This window comes from Papio anubis, chromosome 6 (assembly GCF_008728515.1).
Source record: "Papio anubis isolate 15944 chromosome 6, Panubis1.0, whole genome shotgun sequence".
NCBI classification, from domain to species: domain Eukaryota; kingdom Metazoa; phylum Chordata; class Mammalia; order Primates; family Cercopithecidae; genus Papio; species Papio anubis.
This window is the reverse complement of record NC_044981.1, coordinates 11,428,962-11,455,209: the sequence shown is the minus strand read 5'-3', so window position 1 is coordinate 11,455,209 and position 26,248 is coordinate 11,428,962. Positions and strand designations below refer to the sequence as shown.

The 26,248-nt window shown below is 38.8% G+C and overlaps 1 long non-coding RNA gene across 2 annotated transcripts in view; it reads right to left on the bottom strand.

Moving 5' to 3' along the window:
* The window catches only part of LOC110743032, a 123,574-nt gene that overhangs the window by 28,016 nt on the left and 69,310 nt on the right, over positions 1–26,248 (bottom strand). The window lies entirely within an intron of this gene.

Below are 26,248 nucleotides of genomic sequence, written 5' to 3'. Positions count from 1 at the left end.
GCACCTTGAGGACATCTCAACCTGTTTAAATCAAAGGATTTAGTCCGCACTGCAGCACACAGCTTATTTGTGATCATTAAGTGAAGTCGTGAAGAGGGGAACAAACGTGTACTCAGAGACGCAGCCAATGTCATCCCTCTGTGAGACGTGCTTACTGGCTTGTGTGTTAAAGAGTGACTGGACTCCTGTTCCTGTAGGCTGAGGTTTCTCTAAACTCCAGTTCTGCCTTCCCAGTCAACAGAGGCTAAAGATACTAAGCAACATTTTTCGTTTTGTTCCTCTCTGTACATAGTCTTTCAGGCACCCAGGTTTTGCAACTTCACTACCTCTTATTTGCTATTGTTACGAATAAATACCAGGGAGGTGGTGAGGGGACCAAAGAGCATACTGAAAAGGGGATGAGACAGGAGAGAGGATGACAGATCCAAAGCTCGGGGTGGGGAAAGAGCTTACTTGAATGATTTAAGACCCAGAAAAAGATGAAGACAGATACCCTGGGTGAATGTATCAGAGACTAGAGGATGGTGAATCACCTCCAGAAAGCCTGTGCCTCAGGCCTGAATGAAGCAGAATTCCTAAAGTCAGCCAAAGGAAGACCAGTCTGATGGTTCACAGAGGTGACCCAAGGAGGCAGCCGGCACAGAGGCCGGGTAGGAAGTGCCGCAATAGTGGCTGGACCCTGGCAGTGCAGGAGAATCATCTGGAGCTTTGGGAGACTACCAAGGCCTGGAGAAACACATATCTGTTATGAAGTTCAGAAACAGGCAGAAGTAAATAATATATGTTTTAGATATACATATATTTGCATATAGGTATAATAAAAGCATTTTCAAAACAAAGACTTAAAAATTCAGGGTCATGTTTACCTCTGGTATAGGTAAATGAATGCATTAGTTGAGGATTACATGGATAATGAACTAATTATGATGTCCTGGCTCTTAAAGCAGGTGGTAGGTTCACGGGTATTTGTTACATTATTAAAATCGGACTTTATGAAAGATGTGTCCATGCAGTGGTGATGCCTGTGCCATGAATCAAGATTCGAACTTTTCCAGTTCTAAGCACCTGGGATCTGATTTAGAAATTTACTAATGCTACTATTAAAAAAATTAGGACGGCTACTATTAGGCCATCCTAATTTGGATGGCTACTATTAAAAACATTAGAAAATAAGTGTTGGTGAGGATGTAGAGAAGACAGAACCCTCATGCACTCTTGGCGGGAATGTACAATGGTGCATGCAGCAGTGTGGAAAATAGCGTGTGATTCCTCAAAAAATTAAACATTGACTTACCACATGCTCTAGCACTACCATTTCTGGATATATATCTAAAATAATCACCACGCGCAGTGGCTCATGCCTGTAATCCCAGCATTTGGGGAGGCTGAGGCAGGTGAATCACTTCAGGTCAAGAGTTTGAGACCAGCCTGGCCAACATGGTGAAACCCCATCTCTACTAATAATACAAAAATTAGTCAGGCGTGGTGGTGGGTACCTGTAATCCCAACTACTTGGGAGGCTGAGGCAGAAGAATTGCTTGAACCCAGGAGGCCAAGGTTGCAGTGAGCTGAGACTGCACCACTGCACTCCAGCCTGGGCAACAGGGTGAGACTCTGTCTCCAAAAAAAAAAAAAAAGTAAATAAAATAAAATAATTGAAAATGGGATCTTTTCAAGATGAGAGAGTAAGACTTCCTTTATTCAGGGTTAGCCTGGTCCCCAGCACAAGGAGTCACCTTCTTGACGAGTTCAATTGTCTCTGGGGTTTCTGTCTATGTCCCGGGAAAGCTGTGCTCTCTAAAGACCAAAGAAGATGATGGATGAAGTGATCTGCTTTTTGTTTGCCTCTTGGGGAAATCACATGAGTCCATGGGAAGAGAGTTGGGATATTCCTTCATGTGGTCCTTTGGTTGTAACATTAAAATTTCCCCCCTCCCAGTCAGGTCTATGTGTCAGGAGCTTTCCAGTTCTACCAAGGCCAAGAACAAATGGACAGACAAGACGAATGAATTGAAATGAAATGTTCTCTATGCCATTGCATTGGGACCCAGAGGTTGAGTCCGCTGAATAAATTTAAAAGATGGCATGGGCAGGGTGCAGTGACACTCTGTGTTTAAAAAAGACAAAAAGAAAAAATAGTATGATGTTTGTAAGTAAAGAAAAACTCTCAGTACTCACAGTGAATTTTTTATGGTTCAAATGAAAAATATTGGCGGGGCGTGGTGGCTCATGCTTGTAATCCCAGCTCTTTGGGAGGCCAAGGAGGGCAGATCATGAGATCAGGAGTTCAAGACCAGCCTGTCCAACATGGTGAAACCCCGTCTCAACTAATAATACAAAAATTAGCCGGGTGTGGTGGTGTGTGCCTGTAATCTCAGCTACTCAGGAGGCTGAGGCAGGAGAATCACTCAAACCTGGGAGACGGAGGTTGCAGTGAGCCAAGATTGTGCCACTGTACTCCAGCCTGGGCAACAGAGTGAGACTCCATCTCAAATAATAATAATAATAAATAAAAATTTAAAAAGAAAAAAAGAAAAAGAAAAATATTATAACAGCTTAGAGTTAGTCTCAGAAAATAAAGAAGGTTCTCATTTGAGAAGCAAACGTTCACTATTACTGGAGTGAATTGGAAATCAGAGTTAATTAAACTGTCTTCTTGGAGGCTTCAATCTATTAAATAACATTTAAACATAATTTCTAGGCTGTGTGCGGTGGCTCATGCCTGTAATCCTAGCACTTTGGGAAGCTGAGGTGGGTGGATCACCTGAGGCCAGGAGTTTGAGACCAGCCTGGCCACCATGGTGAAACCCTGTCTCTACTAAAAATACAAAAATTAGCCGGGTGTGGCAGTGGGCGCCTATAATCCCAGCTACTCGGAAGGCTGAGGCAGGAGAATCGCTTGAACCCCGGTGGGTGGAGGTTGCAGTGAGTCGAGATGATGCCATTTCACTCCAGCCTGGATGAAAGAGTGAAATTCTATCTCAAAAAATAAAAATAAAAAGTAAACATCATTTGTAGGAATTTTTAAATCCCCAAATTCTTTCTTGTGACACCCAAGCCACCTACCAACCTGTTCCTTAGGGTTTTTAAGCAATAAAGTCTTTTTTTGTTTCATAAGTTGGGTGACCCCAGTGCTCCCCATTTCTCCCTCACACACGTGCTCTTTGCGGAAACATGCGTATGTCCTACATCCATACCCACATGGCTGGCCTGTCCATGCCCTGGGTCTAAAAGAAACCCTGGCATTTAAGGTTGTTTTCTTTTTCCTTTAAATCATTATCTTAATGTTGAATCCAAAGCCCAAACAAACATGATGCCAGGGCGAGGCACAGCAGGGCCATTTGAAGGGATTAGATTTCTTTAAATTACAAAAACAGTAAAAGCAGGAGGCCTTTAAAGTCAACATTTAATAATTTGAGTCATGCTCATGTTTTTGCTTCTTGGCTTAAAAAAACAATATTGCCAGAGTTGACTCCAAACCTCCTTAGCAATGCCTGTGACAGTTGAGAGAGGTGTGCAAACTAATGAAGGGCCCCCTGCCCTTTGGATCTTGGCCAAGGCTGGAAGTTCTGAGACTCTTGAGAATAATGTTTATTCTCTTTGCTCACAGGAAAACAAAGAATAGTGTATTAAATGATATTTTTATTTAATAGTTTTTAAAAGGTTGTCTTAGTCCATTTGCATTGCTATAGTGGAATGCCTGAGGCTGGGTAATTCATAAAGGAAACAGATTTATTTGGCTGATGGTTCTGCAGGCTATGCGGGAAGCATGGCGCCAGCATCTGCTCAGCTTCTGGTGAAGTCCTCAGGAAGTTTCTACTCATGGTGGAAGGTGAAGCGGTAGCAAATAAGTCACATGACAAGAGAGGAGGAGGCCAAAGAGAGGGGAAGGAGGCAGCAGACTTCTCTTAACAACCAGATCTTGCAGGAGCCAAGAGTAAGAACTCACTCCATCTTGTGAGAATGGCACCAAACCATCCCAAGGAATCCACCTCATGACCCAAACACCTCCCACCAGGCCCCACCTCCAGCACTGGGGATCACATGTCAACATGAGACTTGGAGGGGACAAACATTCAAGCTATATCAAAGATTCACTATTCTGAACAACAACAAAAAAAAATGAGGATAAGTGAACAGATCTGCCACCAACACTCTACCAGCAAAATTGTCTCTGAACTATTTAGTTCCAGGAGCAGCAACATCAGCATCACTCAGGCAGTTGTAAGAAATGCAGATTCTCAGGCCCCTGCCTGGACTTACTGAATCAGAAACTCCAGGGGTGGGACCCAGAAACAGGTGCTTTATCAAGCCCTCCAGGTGGTTCTGAGGCAAGCCCGAGGCTGAGGACTGTTGGTCTCACACAATTCACTATGTGAAAGACCCGAGGTGTCTGCGTATAAGCCAACCATAAGGCACTGCTTCATGGCTTACTGATGAGACAGGTGAACCAATAGGATCTCAGAGAACCTGACCTATATTGCTAGCATTTTGTTTGTTTGTTTTTGTTTAATTGAGACAGTCTCGCTCTTGTTGCCCAGGCAGAGTGCCATGTCACGATCTTGGCTCACTGCAACCTCCGCCTCCTGGGTTCAAGCGATTCTCCTGCTTCAGCCTCCCAGGTAGCTGGGATTACAGGCATGCGCCACCATGCCCAACTAATTTTGTATTTTTAGTAGAGATAGGGTTTCATCATGTTGGTCAGACTGGTCTCGAACTCCTGACCTCAGGTGATCCACCCATCTCGGCCTCCCAAAGTGCTGGGATTACAAGTGTGAGCCACCTCACCGGCCTACCATGTTTTTCATGCCAGAGGAAAGAGAATCACGTGGAGGTGAATACACTGTTTCATTTTGTTGTTTTCAACCAAGGCCCATTGGTGTAAAATATATAAAATCAACTGAGTGTCACAAAAAGGTAAAAAACAAAGCCACTTAGATGATCTTTTTTTTTTCTTTGCAATAGGAAATGTAACACACTTAATTTTCTTTCTCTTTTTCAGTTAACTGTGAGAAACATAAGACAAAGCCAGGAAAGGTAACTCAGTTTTCTATCATGGTTAATTAAAAGAGAGACAACAGATTTTACAAAGGTGCTGATTTTCTTGAAGGGCAAAGACTTTCATTCTATCTCTTTAGTATCCAGCCCACTCCTTAGTTTGAAATAGTTGGCCAATAAATATTCACTGAAATTATGGCAAAATGTAAATAAGAGCAAGGAAACAAGTAAAAAGAAAAAACATAGAAAAACAGCCCAGAGAGAAATATAAACATGAGATAAAGAAAAAAAGAATGATAGAAACATATACAGAGAGAAAGAAGACAACAAGGGGAAAATAAAGAAAAAAATGACAGAGGTAAAAAGCAAAGAGATGACACCTTGAGATGCAAAGGACTAAACTGATTTATAAATTATAGGGGCAAGGCTCATGATCTTCCAGTTCAATAATCTAGCAATGCAGTATTTCCCTTTTAAAAAATTATTTATGAAAACTCTTGTCCCAAAATGCTGGCCAATGTCAAAGCCCAAGAAGTAGATTCTTAGGGGTTCTCCCTACTGGGAGGAGCACGTTTTGTCAAATGGAGATACTGGATCTGCAATGAGTTGCTGTCCCAGGGTGATCAAACCAAGGAGGGTGACTAGCTATGAGAAATGGGGCAGATTCTTGTATGAAGAGAAGAGGGGAAGGGAGATTTTGGTTCTTTTAAAGTATTCCACTTTGCGGAGAATATTTCTCAGAGTTTCAACTGCAGCTGTTTCACAGATCTGTAAGCATGGGAAACATGGCTCAGTGGACCAAAGTCTGTGAATTCTCACCTTGAACCGCAATTCACTGCTAACCTCTCAGCCAGTCAGTATCCTATCTCATGCTTAGTTTTGTCTCTAACATGGGAATAGACTCTAATATTGTAAGGTGCAGAATAACCAACAAAATTGGTCCTGAGAACTTAGAGATGCAAATAGTAATTACCTTTTAAAATTTGTGAATAGTGTTTTATAGCAGTAACCTAATAGTTCAAGAGTGATTGTAGGCAGTGTTGGCCTAAGGGAAAAATATGATCTGATGTAAATGTTGACAGGAGACATCCAGTCACTCCAAAGGAGGGATATGGTTGTTCAAGAAAAGATCATCAGAGCCAGGCGCGGTGGCTCACGCCTGTAATCCCAGCACTTTTGGGAGGCCAAAGGGGGTGGATCACTGGGTCAAGAGATCGAGACCATTCTGGCCAACATGGTGAAACCCCGTCTCTACTGAAAATACAAAAAAAAAATTAGCTGGGCATGGTGGTACGCTCCTGTAGTCGCAGCTACTTGGGAGGCTGAGGCAGGAGAATCACTTGAACCTGGGAGGCGGAGGTTGTAGTGAGCCAAGATCACGTTACTGCACTCCAGCTTGGCGACAGAGCGAGACTCCATCTCAAAAAAACAAAAAAAAAGAAAGAGAGAAAGAAAAGATATCAGAAAGCACAAACTACCATAATACACAACAAGAGCCATGTCTTAAAAGTTGTAGGACTTCATCCGTTTCCAGGTAAGGGAAGTTTTTCCAGTTAACACTTTCCTTCAGTAAAGCACCAACCCTCCATGCAGTGTCAGTGGAGGCTGGACATGCATTTTGCCAACTGGAAATCAACAAGAGAGTCCAATGAGGAAAAACAACCCACACTTCCATTCCTACCTTTCACACTCAATCAAATGTCCTTATCTCTCTGTAGGCTGGAACTTCCAATAATGTGAATAACAATATATTTCATCCACAAACAGAAAATAGAATCCATCTTATAGACAGTTCCATAACTTCTTAAGCTTTTTTGAACTTGCCATTCTTTTGATATTTAATGGAAATCAATCACTAAACATCATACAGAGGAAACAAATTGAAGAGTTAAACTTTTTGCTCAAAGAAAAACATTACAAAGAAAAGAGGGGTAACAGTGAGAAACAACATGGAAATATTTGTTGTCTACACATGTATGGAGATGCAAGTATATCCACAGAGAGAAATATGCTATCCTTTAATCTCAGTGAAGAAACTTCTTCTTTACCTTCCTTTTAAGAGTGGCAGATCTGAATTTCTGTGCATCTCACGTTGGTCTCTTGGCGGCTTACTGTGTACGTCTTCAAAGCCAAGACTACTGGGGCAATGGGAAGACATTTTTCCTTGTGTAACATTATCCTAACAAGTGTGGCTATTATCGAATCAATTAAGCTTATAAGGATCATTTTTGAATCAACTTGTCTAACTGTATAAATAATATCTAAGCTTCCATGTGAGTATTATTTTTTATCAAAAAAATGTACTTATACCATTTTCTATTGATCAAATTGTTACACTATTTTTTAAAAATAAAAAGAAGAGGCAAGACTTTGATTATGTGATGGCTAAAACGTAATGATGACCTTGGGTGAAGCCTGGGAGACAGCACTTCCCTTGCTGACTTATGACAAATATTCAAAGGCATGGAATTCTGGGGCGAAGGGAAAGAGAATGTAGGTTTAGCTCATTAATAGAGTCCCTGTCTTGTCATTTAAAGCTCTTTCTTCGCTTGAAGAAAATACAAGGTTGATTTTACTAGGACCTATTGTTAGGTTTCCAACATCACATGTCTCTTGCATTTGTGAACAGATTTTGGCAGAATGCAAAAGAGAGAGGAGGCAATCCAAATGTTAAGTTCCTTGTACACGAGGAAAATAAAGTGGTAAGTGTTCATATTTAATGGCAATAATTTTAAAAAGTGTTTATGCAACATATGCCTTTATGAAAACGTATTTCTGTTTTGTTTTTGTTTTTTTGAGGCAGAGTCTCGCTCTGTCTCCAGGCTGGAGTGTGATGGCACGATCTCAGCTCACTGCAACTTCCGATTCCCTGGTTCAGGCAATCCTCCTGCCTCAGCCTCCCAAGTAACTGGGATTACAGGCACGGGCCACCATGCACAGCTAATTTTTGTATTTTTAGTAGAGACGGGGTTTCACCGTGTTGGCCAGGATGGTCTCTATCTCCTGACCTTGTGATCTGCATGCCTTGACCTCCCAAAGTGCTGGGATTACAGGCGTGGTCTACTGAATAGATGTGCAAAAGTTCCACCCTTATTGTTGAACAGTCGGCTAGCTTACTTGCATAATGTTTCCCAAATGTTCTAGACCCTCATTTTAAGCCATACCTATCATCATCATAACTGTTTTACAAATGGGAAAATGAGTCTGGGTGGTTAAGTCCCTTGCCTAGTGTGTGAAGTCAGCCTAGTGTGTGAGCCACCACACCCGGTCAACATATTTCTGGTTTTTGAGATCGTATTCTTCTCTTGCCCCAAAAGACTGAAGAGAACTAACATTTATTGAGTACTTACTATAAGCTAAGCACTTTACAACATTATTTTCTTAATTTTCCACAACTGAGTTATGTGAATATTATTATTCTCATTTTCACATAAGGAAACTGAAGCCAAGAGAATAAAAACTTGGTCACTGTTATCAAACAGCCGCTGGCTGAGTTGGGATTCCAATTAGTTGTGTGCAATTTAAAGACCAGAGGACTTTCTATTTTATGTTGTTGCACCATTTTTAAACAATATTGATTTGGAGTTCTAAGATGTCTCCTCTCATTGTTGATTGTCAAAAAACCCAATCATGCACTTTCTCAGATACATCTATCCATATATATCCCCAGTGTCATGTGGTCAGTCGCGTGAACTCTGGGTTATTCAACACAAACTGGCAGCACACTAGGCAAGGGACTTAACCACCCAGACTCATTTTCCCATTTGTAAAACAGTTATGATGATGATAGTGTACGTAGCTTAAAAATGAGGTCTAGAACATTTTAAACACTGTGCAAGTGTTAGCCACGACTGTTCTATCAATAAGGGTGGAACTTTTGGGTAATACTCATTCAGTGTATCTTGGCTGGAACAGTCTGGGCAATGAAAATTTAGTGGTAAGGAGGCCAAGATTTAAATTTACATCAACTTTTAGACTGGTTCCCTTTCTTTCTGCTCTATGCCTACAGATTCTCTAACTCCACTCAGCTATATTAATGAGTATCATGGGTCTAAAGGGATCCCTGAATTAGAACAATCGTATGCTGTCTACAAAACACATGACTTATTGGGGATCATAGAGTGGGTTAGTCATGCAGTGGAATATGAGCCTTTTAGTGTTAGAATTAAATACACTGATTCTATGCCCCCATTCATAGCAACATCATTCACAGTCTCCAAAAGGTGGAAGCACCCACATATCCATTGACAGGTAAATGGATAAACCACATGTGGTATATTTATACAATGGAATATTGTTCTGCCTTTAAAAGAAGGGAAATTCTGACACATGCTACAACATGGATGTACCTTGAGAGCAAAATGCTCAGTGAAACAAGTCAGTCACAGAAGAACAAACACTGTATGATTCTGCTTACATGAGGTACCTAAAGTAGGCAAATTTGTAGAGACAGAAAGTTGAATGGCAGTTGCCAGGGGCTGCGGAGAGTGGGAAATGGGAATTGCTTAACGGGGATTGAGTTTCAGTTTTGCAAGATGAAAGAGTTCTGGAATTGGTTGCACAACACTGTAAACATACTTAACACGACTGCACTATACACTAAAAAAATGGTTAAGATGGTACATTTTATGTTACGTGTATTTCACCACAATTTAAAAATATTGTTTGAATACTGATTTCAGTCAAACCAACTATGGCGGTCACAGTGGCCACCAATTAGCGGGAGGGTATTCTGTTGTTAGTGATCTGTGAGACCTGATGAAATTATCAATGCTTTTCCCTATCAGCAGCCAATCTCAGTGATATGCTGCAGCTGTTGCCTGTATTCCCCAGTACGAGAAAGAGTCTGGGCCACCCACCTTTGGCCTTTGATTCTTTGCTAGAGGAGCCACACATAGGACCCTTGAATTAAGGAGGATGTGTGGAGAAAATGCATGTATGCCTCCCTGAGAAGGTCACCCTGCTGAACCGCTTTACGTATGGGAGAATGAGCGGCAGCGTTAAAACCTTCCATGTAGGTCAATAGTGTCAAATCTCATGGTTGTCAAATGGAACGTTTCTGTTTCTGATGACATCTTTGGAGCTCTAGGAAATAGCCTAGGGTCTCTGTGTTTGAATCCATGTTTTTTCATGGCTTATGAATGTCAAGTCTACAGTTTGGAACCTGGGCAATTTCCTCAAGCAGAAAATGGTTGCACTCTCTCATTAATTAGGACCTATTTAGAGATCTATGATCAGTGGTTTCGATATGAGCCCTTTAGGTTAGAATTGCTGCCTATCAATTCTTTTAAAGTGTGTTTAAATTACACTAGTTTTTGTGAGTTGCAGATCTTTCATGTTTTCCAGGTGAGAGGGAGAAGGAGAGAGGACAAACATTTCATGTTTCAACACAAATGAGTCTCCTTCAAGTCCAGTGTATTAATTAACAACTGGTTAACCGTAAAAATTGTAGTATAGTACAAACAGGAATCTATTTATTTCCACTAATTAATTCATTTATTTAGACATTAGTATGAATTCTTTATTCTTCCCTCTCTGACTGCCTACACACTTCCACTCACACACACACACACGTACAAGGAAATTTAATTTGTATTAAATTATCCATCATATATTACAAGGAAATTTAATTTGAAACAACCACAACTTACACCACTAAAAGAGTAGACACTTTATCTCTGATACCTTTGACACCTACTATTACAGGCTTATTTCAAGAACACAATTTTCAAATACATTGTAGTTGGCTCTACAAAAATCAAAATGCAAAATGACAGGTTTTTTTTTTAACCTCAAATGTCTCATGATTCAAACCCTCTTGAACAGTGTAGGCCACTCTGAAGATCAAGTGCCACCTGTTACGGGAAAGGGTACAAAAGACCTTTGACCTGTCTGCTGCTGGGGAGTTTTGGCCACATCTGGGATTTCCATCAGCACTCACCTTCTTCAGCCCATGAAGAGGCCATGGCAGGTGTTGGTTAAAGAGGGGAAGTTGCTTTCAAAAGACTGAGATGAAAGAACTACTGGAATCAAATAGCTTACTGTAAAGACTGATTTTCTTTTGCACAGTCCTAAGAAATGACCTGTCCTTGGCCTTCCAAGATCTTGCTTCCAGAATATCAACCTGTCAGGACTGGAAAGAAGCAAAAGCAGGTGAGACCATCCGAGGCGATCAGAGGGTCTTGATGGCAAAAACAAAGTGACTCTGTCCCTTTCCCAGACCCCAGACTCCCAGCTATGGTGGGACTAAGAATGCTGAATGCTGGTTCTCAGGCCAGTGAACCCAAGAAACTGAAGAGCGCGAAAAGTGCTCTTGGCAGGAACTATTTTAGTAGTGCTCAAAATACTTTTAATGAGAAGGGGAAGCAGGAACTTCAAATAAAGTTTCTCTTTTGCATTCCACCAAGAACAGATGTTTGCTTTATTCAAAGAAAAGTTTCATGGGGGGGATTTCATGCATAGCTAAGAGCAGTAGTAGGGTTTTTTAGCTGTTAGAGCTGGGGTTGATTTACATAATCAGGGTATTACCACTCCTGTGGCTTTCTACCTATATGCTATTAAACATATGTGTGTGTGTGTGTGTGTGTGTGTATATATATATGTGTGTGTTCATAACGCTGGAATCAAGTAAAAGATCCACCATTATTTCCTCGTCATTCTTGGGAATATTTACAGTATCAGGGCTGCTCTCTTGTCCTGCAGTTGTAATAAAAGCAGCACTTTGTACAAAACATCTCATTTAATTATTATGACAATCCTATGAGATAGGAATTACTGTCCCCACTACATAGATGGGAAGACCGATGCTTAAAGAGGTTGAATACACATGCTGAGGTAGCATAAACAGGAGGTGGCAGAGTTGGGATCTGAGCTGAGGAAGTCCAGGGCTCTCAATTACACTCCCACAAGATAAAGAGCATACATTGTACGGGCTGCATGAAGTCATGAAGAAATCTTGGGTAACCATCTGCAAGCCCATTTACTGATTTTCCTCCCTTTAACAGGACTGACCCACAAGCCCACACAGTGTGACATCCGCTGTTCGCTACCACTTCACCCTGCGTCTCTCTACTTATGCTGATTTCCGTCCTTTCCAAGATTAGCATTTGGCCTGCCTTCTCTCTATGGCCTCACTGGCCAACCCTGTCAGCAGTGTGCCCTGAATAATAGAATCAGGCATAAAGTCCTTGTCCATCTTTCCTAGTAGAAAGGGGATTCCTCCACGGACTTATGGAGCTGCCCAGTTTATGTAACCATAGCTGACTGCCTACTCTCTTCTTTCACTGGAGCTCCATGATACCATATCCTGTTGAAAATGACACAAGAAGGAAGAAAAAGTCCCTTTAGCTGGTAGTCATCAACGTTTCCTTTCCACCCCCTCCAGTATGTCTTCATTCTTTCTCTTTCAGCTCTTCAATCTACTGGATTTTTAAAGAGGCTGTGCTGTGTTGCTATGTTCCAGATAGGTAGGTAGGTAGGTAGGTAGACAGATTAGATAGATGGATGGATAGATGAATAGATTAGATAGATAAATAGTAGATACATAGATGAATTGATTAAGTAGATGAATAGATAGGTAGGTGGATAGATGAATATATTAGATACATGATAGATAAGATAGATAAATAGATTACATAAATAGACAAATGGAAGATAGATGAATGCATTACATGGATGGATGGATGGATGGATAGATGTAGATAATAGATGGATGGATAGGTGAGCAGATAGATAAATAGATAGATGCATATTCTTGGCTTGGGTTACCCCAGAAGCAACCTGAAATAAGAATTCACATGCAAGTAGGAAACACTGGTAGGGGAATAGAGAAGTGAGAAATAGGCAAGGGAAGAAAACACAACCAAAGGAGAATAATCAAGAAAGTTACCATTGAGGGCAAATGAAGCTTAATTCCATTGGGGGATTCTGAGAGACAGTGTAGAGCTTGCTACTCAAAGTGGATCATCATCATCATCATCATCATCATCATCATCATCATCATCTGAAGCTCTACCACAAATCCACAAATCAGGATGTGAATTTTTAACAGGATCCCCAAATGATAAACTTTGCAAAGTACCAAAGTAGAATATGCCTCAAAGTTAATCAGATGAAGGGGTGAGAAAACTGTGTCATTACTAGCTTCCCCCTTGATACTGCATGTGAGCTGTTTCTGAAGTTAATTCCCCTAAACTCCTGGCTTAGCCTTTGTATGAGCAGGGCATTCATGCCCCAGTGGTCAGAAAGAAAGTCCCCAGACTGAAAATCAAAGGTATTAGCAGAAAGCAGCCCTCAACATGTGCAGCTATTATGAGTTCAGCTGTTAAATAGTTAGATCTAAATATGATATTAAAACTGAGGTTAAATTATAATAATAATAACAGCCACAACTGTAATGCTGATTCAATGTTAAAGATACATTAAATAGATTGAAATAAGCAGGATTTCATTTAGGCATTTATTCTCAATAAAGCAGTTGATTTACCTAGTAGAAAAATAACCGTTATCACAATTAACTTTAGGAGAATTCAAGTAAGATTAACATTATTTCTTACTCAGTAGTTATTTCAGGCCCTCTCAAGCAGGCCATGAGTGAGATCATGAAATATCTTCCCATATTTCATTGACTTATTCTAATTCCTAATATTAACCCCCAGTAGGGGTGGGGAGGCACATGACTGAGGTTTTGCATTGCAAAGACAAACTGTGTACTACATTTATTAAAGAGTACGTTCAAGATCTGAAACTATAGTGGAAAAAAAAAAGACTTGACTCCTATTATAATGCTAAACACTGGTAAAGACATTTGGAGAATATCCAGAAAAATCAGTGACTTCTCCCAGACACAATATGCGCAATAAGGTAACTACAGAGGAAAAGCAGTTTCCACAAAGATGTTAGCTCTGTTACCTGATACTTGTATTTTAAAGGAGTATCAGAGTACTTTATAGCACACAAAGAAAAAATCTATTCCTTCAAAAAAATTTAAGATGCATTCAAAAATTTCTAAATCAACTTGGAAAAAAATTAACAAAATAGGAACTTCTTAGAAACATTGAACTTAAAAAAAGTTCCCAAGAAGATTTTCATGTTAAATAATAGGACTATAGAAAATTGTAAATCCATCATTTTTAGGCATGACAGGATATATTAATTGATGAGCATGAATTATACCTTCACACTTGAACTTCATGAAATATAATTGAAAAGAAAAATGAGCTATATATCCTTTCATAAATTTTTTGCTCGAAAACACCAAATGAATTCTAAAATATTCTAAATATTATAGTATAAAATTATTGCTCATTTATTAACCAAATACCAAAATCAAAAAACTTTTGCTCAGAAAATGAAAAGTTAATGCATATAGTATATTCTTAACATACCTAATTAATAAAATCCTACTGAATATAGTCTTTTTTATATATATACTTTAAGTTCTAGGGTACATGTGCACGATGTGCAGGTTTCTTACATAGGTATACATGTGCCATGTTGGTTTGCTGCACCCAGTAACTCATCATTTACATTAGGTATTTCTCCTAATGCTATCCCTCCTCTTACACCCCACCCCACGACAGGCCCCCAGGTGTGATGTTCCCCTCCCTGTGTCCAAGTGTTCTCATTGTTCAATTCCCACCTATGAGTGAGAACATGTGGTGTTTGGTTTTCTGTCCTTGTGATAGTTTGCTCAGAATGATGATTTCCAGCTGCATCCATGTCCTTGCAAAGGACATGAACTCATCCTTTTTTATTGCTGCATAGTATTCCATGGTGTATATGTGCCACATTTTCTTAGTCTAGTCTATCAGTGATGGACATTTGGGTTAGTTCCAAGTTTTTGCTATTGTGAATAGTGCTGCAATAAACATATGTGTGCATGTGTCTTTATAGCAGCATGATTTATAATCCTTTGGGTATATACCCAGTAATGGGATTGCTGGGTCAAATGGTATTTCTAGTTCTAGATCCTTGAGGAATTGCCATGATGTCTTCCACAATGGTTGAACTAGTTTACACTCCCACCAACAGTGTAAAAGCTTTCCTATTTTTCTACATCCTCTCCAGCATCTGTTGTTTCCTGACTTTTTAATGATTGCCATTCTAACTGGTGTGAGCTGGTATCTCATTGTGGTTTTGATTTGCATTTCTCTGATGACCAGTGATGTTGAGCATTTTTTCATGTATCTGCTGGCTGCATAAATGTCTTCTTTTGAGAAGTGTCTGTTTATATCCTTTGCCCACTTTTTGATGGGGTCATTTGTTTATTTCTTGTAAATTTGTTTAAGTTCTTTGTAGATTCTGGATATTAGCCCTTTGTCAGATGGGTAGATTGCAAAAATTTTCTCCCATTCTGTAGGTTGCCTGTTCACTCTGATGGTAATTTCTTTTGCTGTGCAGAAGCTCTTTAGTTTAATTAGATCCCATTTGTCTATTTGGACTTTTGTTGCCATTGCTTTTGGCATTTTAGTCATGAAGTCCTTGCCCATGCCTGTGTCCTGAATGGTATTGCCTAGGTTTCTTCTAGGGTTTTTATGGTTTTAGGTCTACCATTTAAGTCTTTAATCCATCTTGAATTAATTTTTGTATAAGGTGTAAAGAAGGGATCCCATTTCAGCTTTCTACCTATGGCTAACCAGTTTTCCCAGCACCATTTTTTAAATAGGGAATCCTTTCCCCATTGCTTGTTTTCTTCAGGTTTGTTGAAGATCAGGTGGTTGTAGATGTGTGGTGTTATTTCTGAGGCCTCTGTTCTGTTCCGTTGGTTTATATCTCTGTTTCAGTACCAGTACCATGCTGTTTTGGTTACTGTAGCCTTGTAGTATAGTTTGAAGTCAGGTAGCGTGATGCTTCCAGCTTTGTCCTTTTTGCTTAGGATTGTCTTGGCAATGTGGGCTCCTTTTTGGTTCCATATGAACTTTAAAGTGTTTTTTTCCAATTCTGTGAAGAAAGTCATTGGCAGCTTGATGGGGATGGCATTGAATCTATAAATTACCTTGGGCAGTATGACCATTTTCATGATATTGATTCTTCCTATCCATGAGCTTGGAATGTTCTTCCATTTGTTTGTGTCCTCCTTTATTTTGTTGAGCAGTGGTTTGCAGTTCTCCTTGAAGAGGTCTTTCACATCCTTTGTAAGTTGGATTCCTAGGTATTTTATTCTCTCTGTAGCAATTGTGAATGGGAGTTTACTCATGATTTGGCTCTCTGTCTGTTATTGGTGTATAGGAATGCTTGTGATTTTTGCACATTGATTTTGTATCCTGAGACTTTGCTGAAGTTGCTTATCAGCTTAAGGAGATATTGGGCTGAGGTGATGGGGTTTTCTAAATATGCAATCATCTCATCTGCACACAGGGACAATTTGACTTCCTCTTTTCCTAAAGAAATACCCTTTATTTCTTTCTCTTGCCTGATTGCCCTGGCCAGAACTTCCAACACTATGTAGAATAGGAGTGGTGAGAGAGGGCATCCTTGTCTTGTGCCAGTTTTCAAAGGGAATGCTTCCAGTTTTTGTCCATTCAGTATGATATTGACTGTGGGTTTGTCATAAATAGCTGTTATTGTTTTGAGATATATTCCATCAATACCTAGTTTATTGAGAGTTTTTAGCATGAAGGGCTGTTGAATTTTGCCAAAGGCCTTTTCTGAATCTATTGAGATAATCATGTGGTTTTTATCATTGGTTCTGTTTATGAGATGGATTATGTTTATTGATTTGCATATGTTGAACCAGCCTTGCATCCCAGGGATGAAGCCAACTTGATTGTGGTTGATAAACTTTTTGATGTGCTGCTGGATTCAGTTTGTCAGTATTTTATTGAAGATTTTCACATTGATACTTATCAGGTATGTTGGTCTAAAATTTTCTTTTTTTTGTTGTGTCTCTGCCAGGCTTTGGTATCAGGATGATGCTGGCCTCATAAAATGAGTTAGGGAGGATTCTCTCTTTTCCTATTGAATGGATTAGTTTCAGAAGGAACGGTACTAGCTCCTCTTTGTACCTCTGGTAGAACTCGGCTGTGAATCCGTCTGGTCCTGGACTATTTTTGGTTGGTAGGCTATTAATTATTGCCTTGATTTCAGAGCCTGTTATTGGTCTATTCAGAGATTCAACTTCTTCCTGGTTTAGTCTTGGGAGGGTATATGTGTCCAGGAATTTATCCATTTCTTCTAGATTTTCTAGTTTATTTGCATAGAGGCGTTTATAGTATTCTCTGATGGTAGTTTGTATTTGTGTGTGATTGGGGGTGATATCTCCTTTATCATTTTTATGGCATCTATTTGATTCATCTCTCTTTTCTTCTTTATTAGTCTTGCTAGTGGTCTATCTATTTTTTTGATCTTTTCAAAAAACCACCTCCTGGATTCATTGATTTTTTGAAGGGTTTTTTTGTGTCTCTATCTCCTTCAGTTCTGCTCTAATCTTAGTTATTTCTTGCCTTCTGCTAGCTTTTGAATTTGTTTACTCTTGCTTCTCTAGTTCCTTTAATTGTGATGTTAGGGTGTCGATTTTAGATCTTTCATGTTTTCTCTTGTGGGCATTTAGTGCTATAAATTTCCCTCTACACACTGCTCTAAATGTGTCCCAGAGATTCTGGTATGTTGTACCTTTGTTCTCATTGGTTTCAAAGAACATCTTTATTTCTGCCTTCATTTCGTTATTTACCCAGTAGTCATTCAGGAGCAGTTGTTCAGTTTCCATGTAGTTGTGTAGTTTTGAGTGGGTTTATTAATCCTGAGTTCTAATTTGATTGTGCTGTCTAATAGAAACCTAATGCGAGCCACAAAACCAAGTCACTGTGCAGTTTTAAATGTAGTAGCTCCATTTGAAAACTAAAAAGAAGCGTTACAACTCTTTTAGAATTTAGAATTCTAAATTCTAAAGGACTAGTGTTAGAATTTCTGGCAGGTCTTTGGGTTTTCACTGGAAAAACCCCACAGGAAAATCAAAGTAAAAATAAACAGTTAAAATTATAATAGCATATTATTTAACCCAATATGTACAAAATGCTGTAGTTTTTAATATTTGGCTTTCTTGTTGTTCATTAGTCTTCAAAATCAAGTGGGAATTTTACATGTACAGCACGTTTTAAATGACCCAAAGCCGCCCCACTGGTCAGCTCAGGTCTAGACAATCTATTAAATGAACCAAATTGCCTTTAAAATCTTTACAGGATTTTTAATAGCCAGATCAAAAGCACTAGCTGAAATCATGAAGCTAAAACTGCATTTTTATCATAATGAGGTCTGACCCCTTTCATTTATACTTAGATTCCAACCACCTAACAGGCTTTCCCTAAGGATTATTTTGTCACCCAATTCAATTTCACAGGCTCGTTCATCTAAACTCATGTTATGAGCAGCATCACGTTCCCCCACACCACCCCCATGCACCACACAAGAACACACACACACTCCCGTGCCCTCTGCAGCATCCCATCCTCTAGACCTTAGGAATTGCTTTAAAAATTATGAAACTACTTTAATTCTGATTCGCTTTTTAAGTACAAAAAGTATCAATATGTTCTGCTTTAAAATGTGATTTGCCTAAGGTGCAGCAAAACCCTTAGGTCAAAGCCTCATCTAGGTATTTGTGTGGCCACAGGGAGGACCCCAAAAAGTGAATGGCTCTGTAATTTGAAAAAGTTTTACAGTTGGTCCTCCGTATTCATGAGTTTCACATCCATGAATTCAACCAAGCATGGATTAAAAATATTTTTAAAAAATGAATGGTTGTGTCTGCACTGAAAATCTACAGACTTTTTTTCTTGTCATTATTCCCTAAACAATACAGTATAACTATGTACATAGCATTTACATTGTATTAGATATTATAAGTAATCTAGAGATGATTTAAAGTATACAAGAGGATTTGCATAGGTTATATGTAAATACTACACTGTGTTATACAAAGGACTTAAGTATCTGTGGATTTTGGTATCCATGGGGGTCCTGGAACCAATTCCCCAGGGCCACTGAGGGATGACTGTATTTGCTAGGATTCATTTTTGTGTACTCCGGGCCTCTGTTCAAATTTTGGAATTAGAAAGGAGACAAAGGGCAGCCTATCACTTGTGGACAAAATAATATATATTGTCATCGGCTGTGGGAGCAGCCTGAGCACAACTGACTGTCATTAGAGAAACTTCTCATCTTTATTACAAATCTCAGTTGTGATGTTTCTGGAACTTAATGTCTCTCCTGAGACAAGAATTACCTGTGAGATGACTGAGGAAGGCATATTTGTACATTACACTACCAGGGAGATCTCAGAGAGCACTGACCTGATCTCAGAGAGAACTCAGAGTCGCAATATTTGTCTTGACTGTCCTTAGGAAAACTCTTACATCCCAGTGATATCCTAGCTTAACTTGGGAAGCTTCCTACCAGAAAATATTGTCCTAGGGATTGCACTGGTTGAGATGTGGAAATGGGTAGGATGAGAATTCTTGGACATGACTGATACCAGTGAGTAGGGGAGGGGTTTTTCCAAGGGAAGGATGAAGACTCACACTCTGGTTGTTACAGAAAGAAAAGCCTCCTTAGAGGGAGGTAGACCCAAGGGTCAGGGGGCAAGGCTGGATATGTGGTGTATATCTATGAAGGGTTTAACTCTGTGTCATTTTCTCTTGGACTATGGAAAGTACTCTTGTGAAGCATACACTATTGATTAATTTCCCCTCCTGTACTGTATTCCTTTACAGTTTTTTTAAAATAAAATTCTTGTATAATTAAATAAAATCAGGACCAGCTGCATAATTTTCAGGACTAGTGTGAAATGAAAATGTGGGAACCCTTTTGCAAAAATATTTTTCAGAATTTTCACCTAATGTGCTATATACATACAGTGGAATGTTATTCGCCCTTAAAAGGGAAGGAGATGCCACACATGCTACAATATGGATGGACCTTGAGGATATTATGCTAAGTGAAAAAAGTCAGCCACAAAAGGACAAACACTGTGCAATTTCACTTATATGAGATACCTAGAGTAGTCAACTTCAAAGAAACAGAAAGTAGAATAGGAATTAACAAGGGTTAAGAGAGAGGAAATGGGAGTTGTTTAATGGAGAAAGAATTTCAGTTCTGCAAGGTGAAAAGAGTTCTGGAGATTGGTTCCATAATGTTAATGTACTTTACTGAATATAGATGCAAAAATGGATGCAATAGTGCTATGCTTTGTCCCCACCAAATTTCATGTTGATATTTAATTTCCGTTGTGGTGGTATTGGGAGGTGGGGCCAATTGGAAGGTGTTCGGGTCATGGGGGTGGATTCCTCATGATTAGATTACTATCCTAGCTCAGGGGTTAATGAGTTTTCACGCTTATTAGTTCCTATGAGAACTGATTATTCAAAGGAGCCTGGTCCTTCCCACACCCCTTTCCTCCTCTTTCACCGTGTGATCTTTGCACATGTCAGTTCCCCTTTGCCTTCCACCATGAGTGGTAGCTTACTGAAGCCCACACCAAAAGCAGATGCTGGTTCCATGCTTTTTGTATAGCCTGCAGAACTGAGAACTAAATAAACCTCTTTCTTTATAAATTACTCATGTTCAGATATTCTCTTATAAGCAACACAAAACAGACTAACACAGATGGTAAATCTTACGTTGTGTGTGTCTTACCACAATTAAAAATAAAATTTAAACAAATTTAAATTATTAGGAATTACAAGATGGTAATTGCAGAACACTAAAATAAGTTTGGGACCCACTTAAATGTGAAGTTCTTTGTGATAGCATAGGTTGCAGGCCCATGAAGCTGAACCTGGGTATATGAAACAAAGTAATAAAAGAAAATATGGCCTTTTCAAGATTACTTGCTGTCTGACTCCCAAGCGGTGGTAGCAGCAAGAAGGATTAAAGTACCAGAATTCCAGATGTTGATCAGTAGCACGCGGCAGGCTACTAAAGACAAATGAAAATTTTAAAAGCAATCAGTGTAAAAGCTAGATTATTTACAAAAGAAACAACTAGACGAATAGCAAAATTCTCATTAGCTATACTAGAGTCCAGAAAACAATAAAATAATGTCTTTAAGCATTAGAAGAAAATAGTTACCAACCTGGGAAGTTTTACCTAGCTAAACTATTATTCATGAGTAATGGTAAAATAAAGACAATTTCAAATGAATCAAACCTGAGAGTTTATGACTCACAGTCTTTCCATCACTGAAAGAACTACAAAAGGATGTATACTAGTATGAAGAAAACCAAACCCAGAAGAAAGAAACAGAATGCAAAAAAATATTCTATAGTTTTCCATTCTACTCCATTTCATAATTCTTCATATTTTCTATTTCTGTTTTCCTGTGATACATTCTGAATATTTTCTTTGTTTTTTCCTCATTTGCTAATTCTGTATTTATTGGGTTGCTAACAATTTTCCATAATTATTAAGACTAAGTTCAGGTAAAGGAATAGCATTTATGGCTTTAAAAAAAAAAGAAGGAGGAATTCAGCTTACATCCAAGAACAGTAACACAGAGTGGATTTGTCCTCCTGTCTGAAAAGAAAAGAAAAGAACAACAAAAGCAACAGTTTTTGAGATACTGGATATAAGAAAATAGAGTACAATTATCCTGACTGATGAGAAACATATAAGGTAAGCCCTATAATTGCCCCAGCATGCAGCTTTGAGAGAGTTTTTAGGCTGTGCCACTGGGAGATAAAACTCAAGGGGAGCCTACTGGACTCATTGAGTTGAGGGGTTGGAGCTGAGAGTCTCAGGAGAAGAAGACTGAGCTCAGGAGAATAAAGACAGAATGCTGGAGAGAAGTGAGCTGCAAAGAGAGACAGGTTCCCCATCAATAGTCAGATGTATTCTCTCTGTTTAAAAGTTAAGAAGTAGCATGGAAAATGTATTCAGATGACCCAAACCCAACTTCAAGAGATGAAAACTAAAATGTCTGTAATAAAAAATACATTTCATAAGACTTACAGCATTACATATTGTAGAAGAAAAGTTTAATGAACTTAAAGGCATAGAAATAGAAACTAAAATAAAACAAAAGAAAAAAGAATTTAAAACAATAAGAAGAGCATCAGTTAGCTGTGGGACAACTTTAGGTGAGTTAACATACATGTAACTGGAGTCTCCAAAGAAGAGGAATGAGAAGAGGGAACAGACAGAAAATATTTAAGAAAACAATAGACAAAAATTTGATAAAATTTAAACCCACAGGCAAATGATCAATAAATGCCAGTCACAAGAAACATGATAAAATTGCCACACAATGTGTCATAATAAAATTTCTCAAAACCAGTGATAAATAGAAAACTTGAAAAGCAGCCATAGACAAAAAATGTATTACCTACAAAAGAACAAAAATAAGGACAGCAGCAGATTTCTCATCAGACACAAAGCATATGAGATGACAATGAAATAATATCTTTAGACCCTAAAAGAAAAAAAAAACTCTGCTAACTAGAAATCAATACTCATTAAAAATATCTTTTAAGAAATCTACACCCAGCAAAAATGAAGAAAATAAGAACTTTTTCAGACATACAAATGCTGGAAGAATGCATCATCATAATATCCACACTATAAGAAATTAACTATATGGGTAAATATGGTATTCTTAGTGCTTAAATATCTCTAAAAGATAATTGACTAAATAAAAATAATATCAATGTAGTATGAGGCTTTATACATATAAGTAAAATATATGACAACAATAGCAAACAGGCTGGGAAGGTAGAAGTTTAAGTATACTATTACAGGATTTTTATACTCTACTTGAAGTGATATGTTATTTGAAGACATGATATGTTAAGTTAAAGATGTATCATATGAATAAGAAAGAAACCACTAAGAGAACAAAACAAGAAGTTATTGGTAACAAGCCAACAAAAAACATACACTGAAGCTTTAAAGATACTCAATCCAAAAGAAAGGTGTAAAGAGGGAAGTGGAATTTAAAAAAACAGGACAAATAGACATCACATAATATAATAAAAACATAATAATATTTATAATAATAAATAAAAAATTTAAATATAATTTAAATCTAAAAATATCAATAAGCACATTAAATGTAAATGATCTAAACACCTGAATTAAAAGACAGAGATTGTCAAATTGAGTAGAAGAGCAAAACTCAACCCTTTGCTACCTACCAGAAATACATTTTAAATACAAAGATACAAATATGTAAAAAGAAAAAAAGAAAAATATTTACTGTACTAACATAAATAAAAATAAAAATAGACCGGCTATACCAATATCAGATAAAGTAGCTGTCAGAGCAAAAAGTATTATCAAAGATAAAGAAGGTCCATTTATAATGATACTTGGGTCAGTTCCTAAAGAGGACATAACAAAACTTTATGTAGCTAATAATAGAACCTAAAACTTTATAAAGCTAATAACACAAGCTAAAAATATGTGAAACAAAAACTGATAAAAACCACAAGGAAAAATAAACAAGTTCTCAATTATATCTAGAGATTTCAATACTTCTCTTTCAATAATTGATAGAATGAATAGACAGAAAATTAGTGAAGACATAAAAGACATGAACATCGCTATCAACCAACTTGACCTAATTGACATTTAAAGAACTCTTCACCCAGCAGAATGCACATTTTTTAAAAAGTGACAACTATTTAATAAGATAGTTCGTATTTCAGGATACAAAACATGTTTTAATAAATTTGAAGGAATTCAGGCCATGCAAAGTAAATTCTCTGACCACAATAGAATTAAACCAGAAATAAATAACAGAAATCTTTGAAAATCCACAATTATTTGGGAACTAAATAACACACTTTTAAATAACCCACAGGACAAAGAAGAAATCAAGGGGGGAATTGAAACTATATTTAAAAGAATGAAAATGAAAACACAACAGATGAAAATTTGTGGGCAGCTACTGAAGCAATACTTCAGGGGAAATTTATACCACTCCACACCTGATTTAGAAAAAAAGAGGGGCCTCAAGTCAATAACCTCAGCTCTCACCTTACTGAGCCAGAACAAGAAGAGCAAATGAAACTCAAGCAGATGAAAGGAAATAATGAAAATCATGATAGAATTAATGAAATAAAAAAAAACAGTAAAGAAGATCAATGATATGATTTGCATCTATATCCCTGCACAAAGCTCACATCAAATTGTAATCCCCTACTGTTGGAGGAGGGGCATGGTGGGAAGTAATTGAATCATAGGAGTGGATTTCTCATGAATGGTTTGGTACCATCCCCTTGGTACTGTTCTCATGATAGAGAATTCTTGCAAGATCTGATTGTTTAAAAGTGAGTAGCACCTTTGCTCTCTCTCTTGATTGTTCTATGGTCATGTGATGTGCCTGCTCCCCCTCCACCTTCTGCCATGATTTTAAGTTTATTGAGGCATTCCCAGAAGCTGAGCAGATGCCAGCACCATGCTTCCTATACAGCCTGCAGAACCATGAGCCAATTAAACATCTTTATAAATTACCCAGTCTCAGGTATTTATTTATAGTCATGAGAGAACAGAATAATACAATCAATAAAACCCAAATTCAGTTCTTTAGGGTAATAAAATTGACAGAAGTCTAGCCAAACTGATCAGGAAAAATGAAGACACAAATGGACAATATTGTGAACACAAAGGTGACATAGCTACAGATTCTATGGATATTGTCTTAGTCTGTTTTCACACTGCTGATAAAGACATACCTGAGACTGGGTAATTTATGAAGAAAAAGAAGTTTAATGAACTCAGTTCCATGTGGCTGGGGAAGCCTCACAATCATGGTGGAAGGCGACAAGCACATCTTACATGGCAGCAGGCAAAAAGAGAATGCAAGCCAAGCAAAAGGGGGTTTGCCCTTATAAAACCATCAGATCTTGTGAGACTTATTCACTACCACAAGAACAATATGGAAGAACCACCCATGATTCTATTATCTCCCGCTGGGTCCCTCCTACAACACATAGGAATTATGGGAACTACAATTCAAGATGAGATTTGGTTGGGGACACAGTCAAACCATATCATTCCACTTCTGGCCCCTCCCAAATCTTATGTCCTCATATTTCAAAATCAATTATCCCTTCCCAACATCCACCAAAGTCTTAACTCATGTCAGCATTAACTCAAAAGTCCACAGTCCAAAGTCTTATCTGAGACAAGGCAAGTCTCTTCCACCTATGAACCTGTAAAATCAAAAGCAAGTTAGTTACTTCCTAGATACAATGGGGTACATGCATTGGGTAAATACAGCCATTTCAAATGGGATAAATTGGCCAAAACAAAGGGGCTAAAAGCTGCATGCAAGTCTGAAATCAAGCAGGATAGTCAAATCTTAAAGCACCAAAATGATCTCCTTTGACTCCATGTGTCACATCCAGGTCACACTGATGCAAGAGGTGGGTTCCCATGGTCTTGGGCAGCTCCACCCCTGTGGCTTTGCAGGGTACAGCCTCCCTCCTGGCTGCTTTCATGGTCTGGCATTGAGTGTCTGCAGCTTTTCCAGGTGCAGAGTGCAAGCTGTGGGTGGATCTACCATTCTGGGGTCTGGAGGATTGTGGCCCTCTTCTCACAGCTCCACTAGGTAGTGTCCCAGTGGGGATTCTGTGTGGGGAATCACACCCAACATTTCCCTTCCACACTGCCCTAGCAGAGGTTCCCCATGAGGGCTCCACCCCTACAGCACACCTCTGCCTAGTCATCCAGGTGTTTCCACACATCTTCTGAAATCTAGGCAGAAGTTCCCAAACATCAATTCTTGACTTCCTCATGCCTGCAAGCTCAACACCACATGTAAGCTGCCAAGGTTTTGGGCTTCCACCTTCTAAACCCATGGCCCAAGTTGTACCTTGGCCCCTTTTAGCCATGGCTAGAGAAGCTAGGATGCAGGGCACCAAGTCCCTGGACTCCATAGAGCAGGGAAGTCCTGGGTTCACAAAACCATTTCTTTCTCCTAGGCCTCTGGGTCTGTGATGGGAGGGGCTGCCATAAAGTTCTCTGACGTTCCCTGGAGACATTTTCCCCATTGTTTTGGTGATTAACATTTGGCTCTTCATTACTTATGCAAATTTCTGCATCTGGCTTGAATTTTTCCTCAGAAAATGTTTTTCTCTTTTCTATTGCATCATCAGGCTGCAAATTTTCCAAACTTTTATGCTCTGTTTCCCTTTTAAAAGTGAATGCTTTTAACAGCACCCAAGTCACCTGTTGAATGCTTTGCTGCTTAGAAATCTTTTCCGCCAGATACCCTAAATCATCTCCCTCAAGTTCAAAGTTCCATAAATCTCTA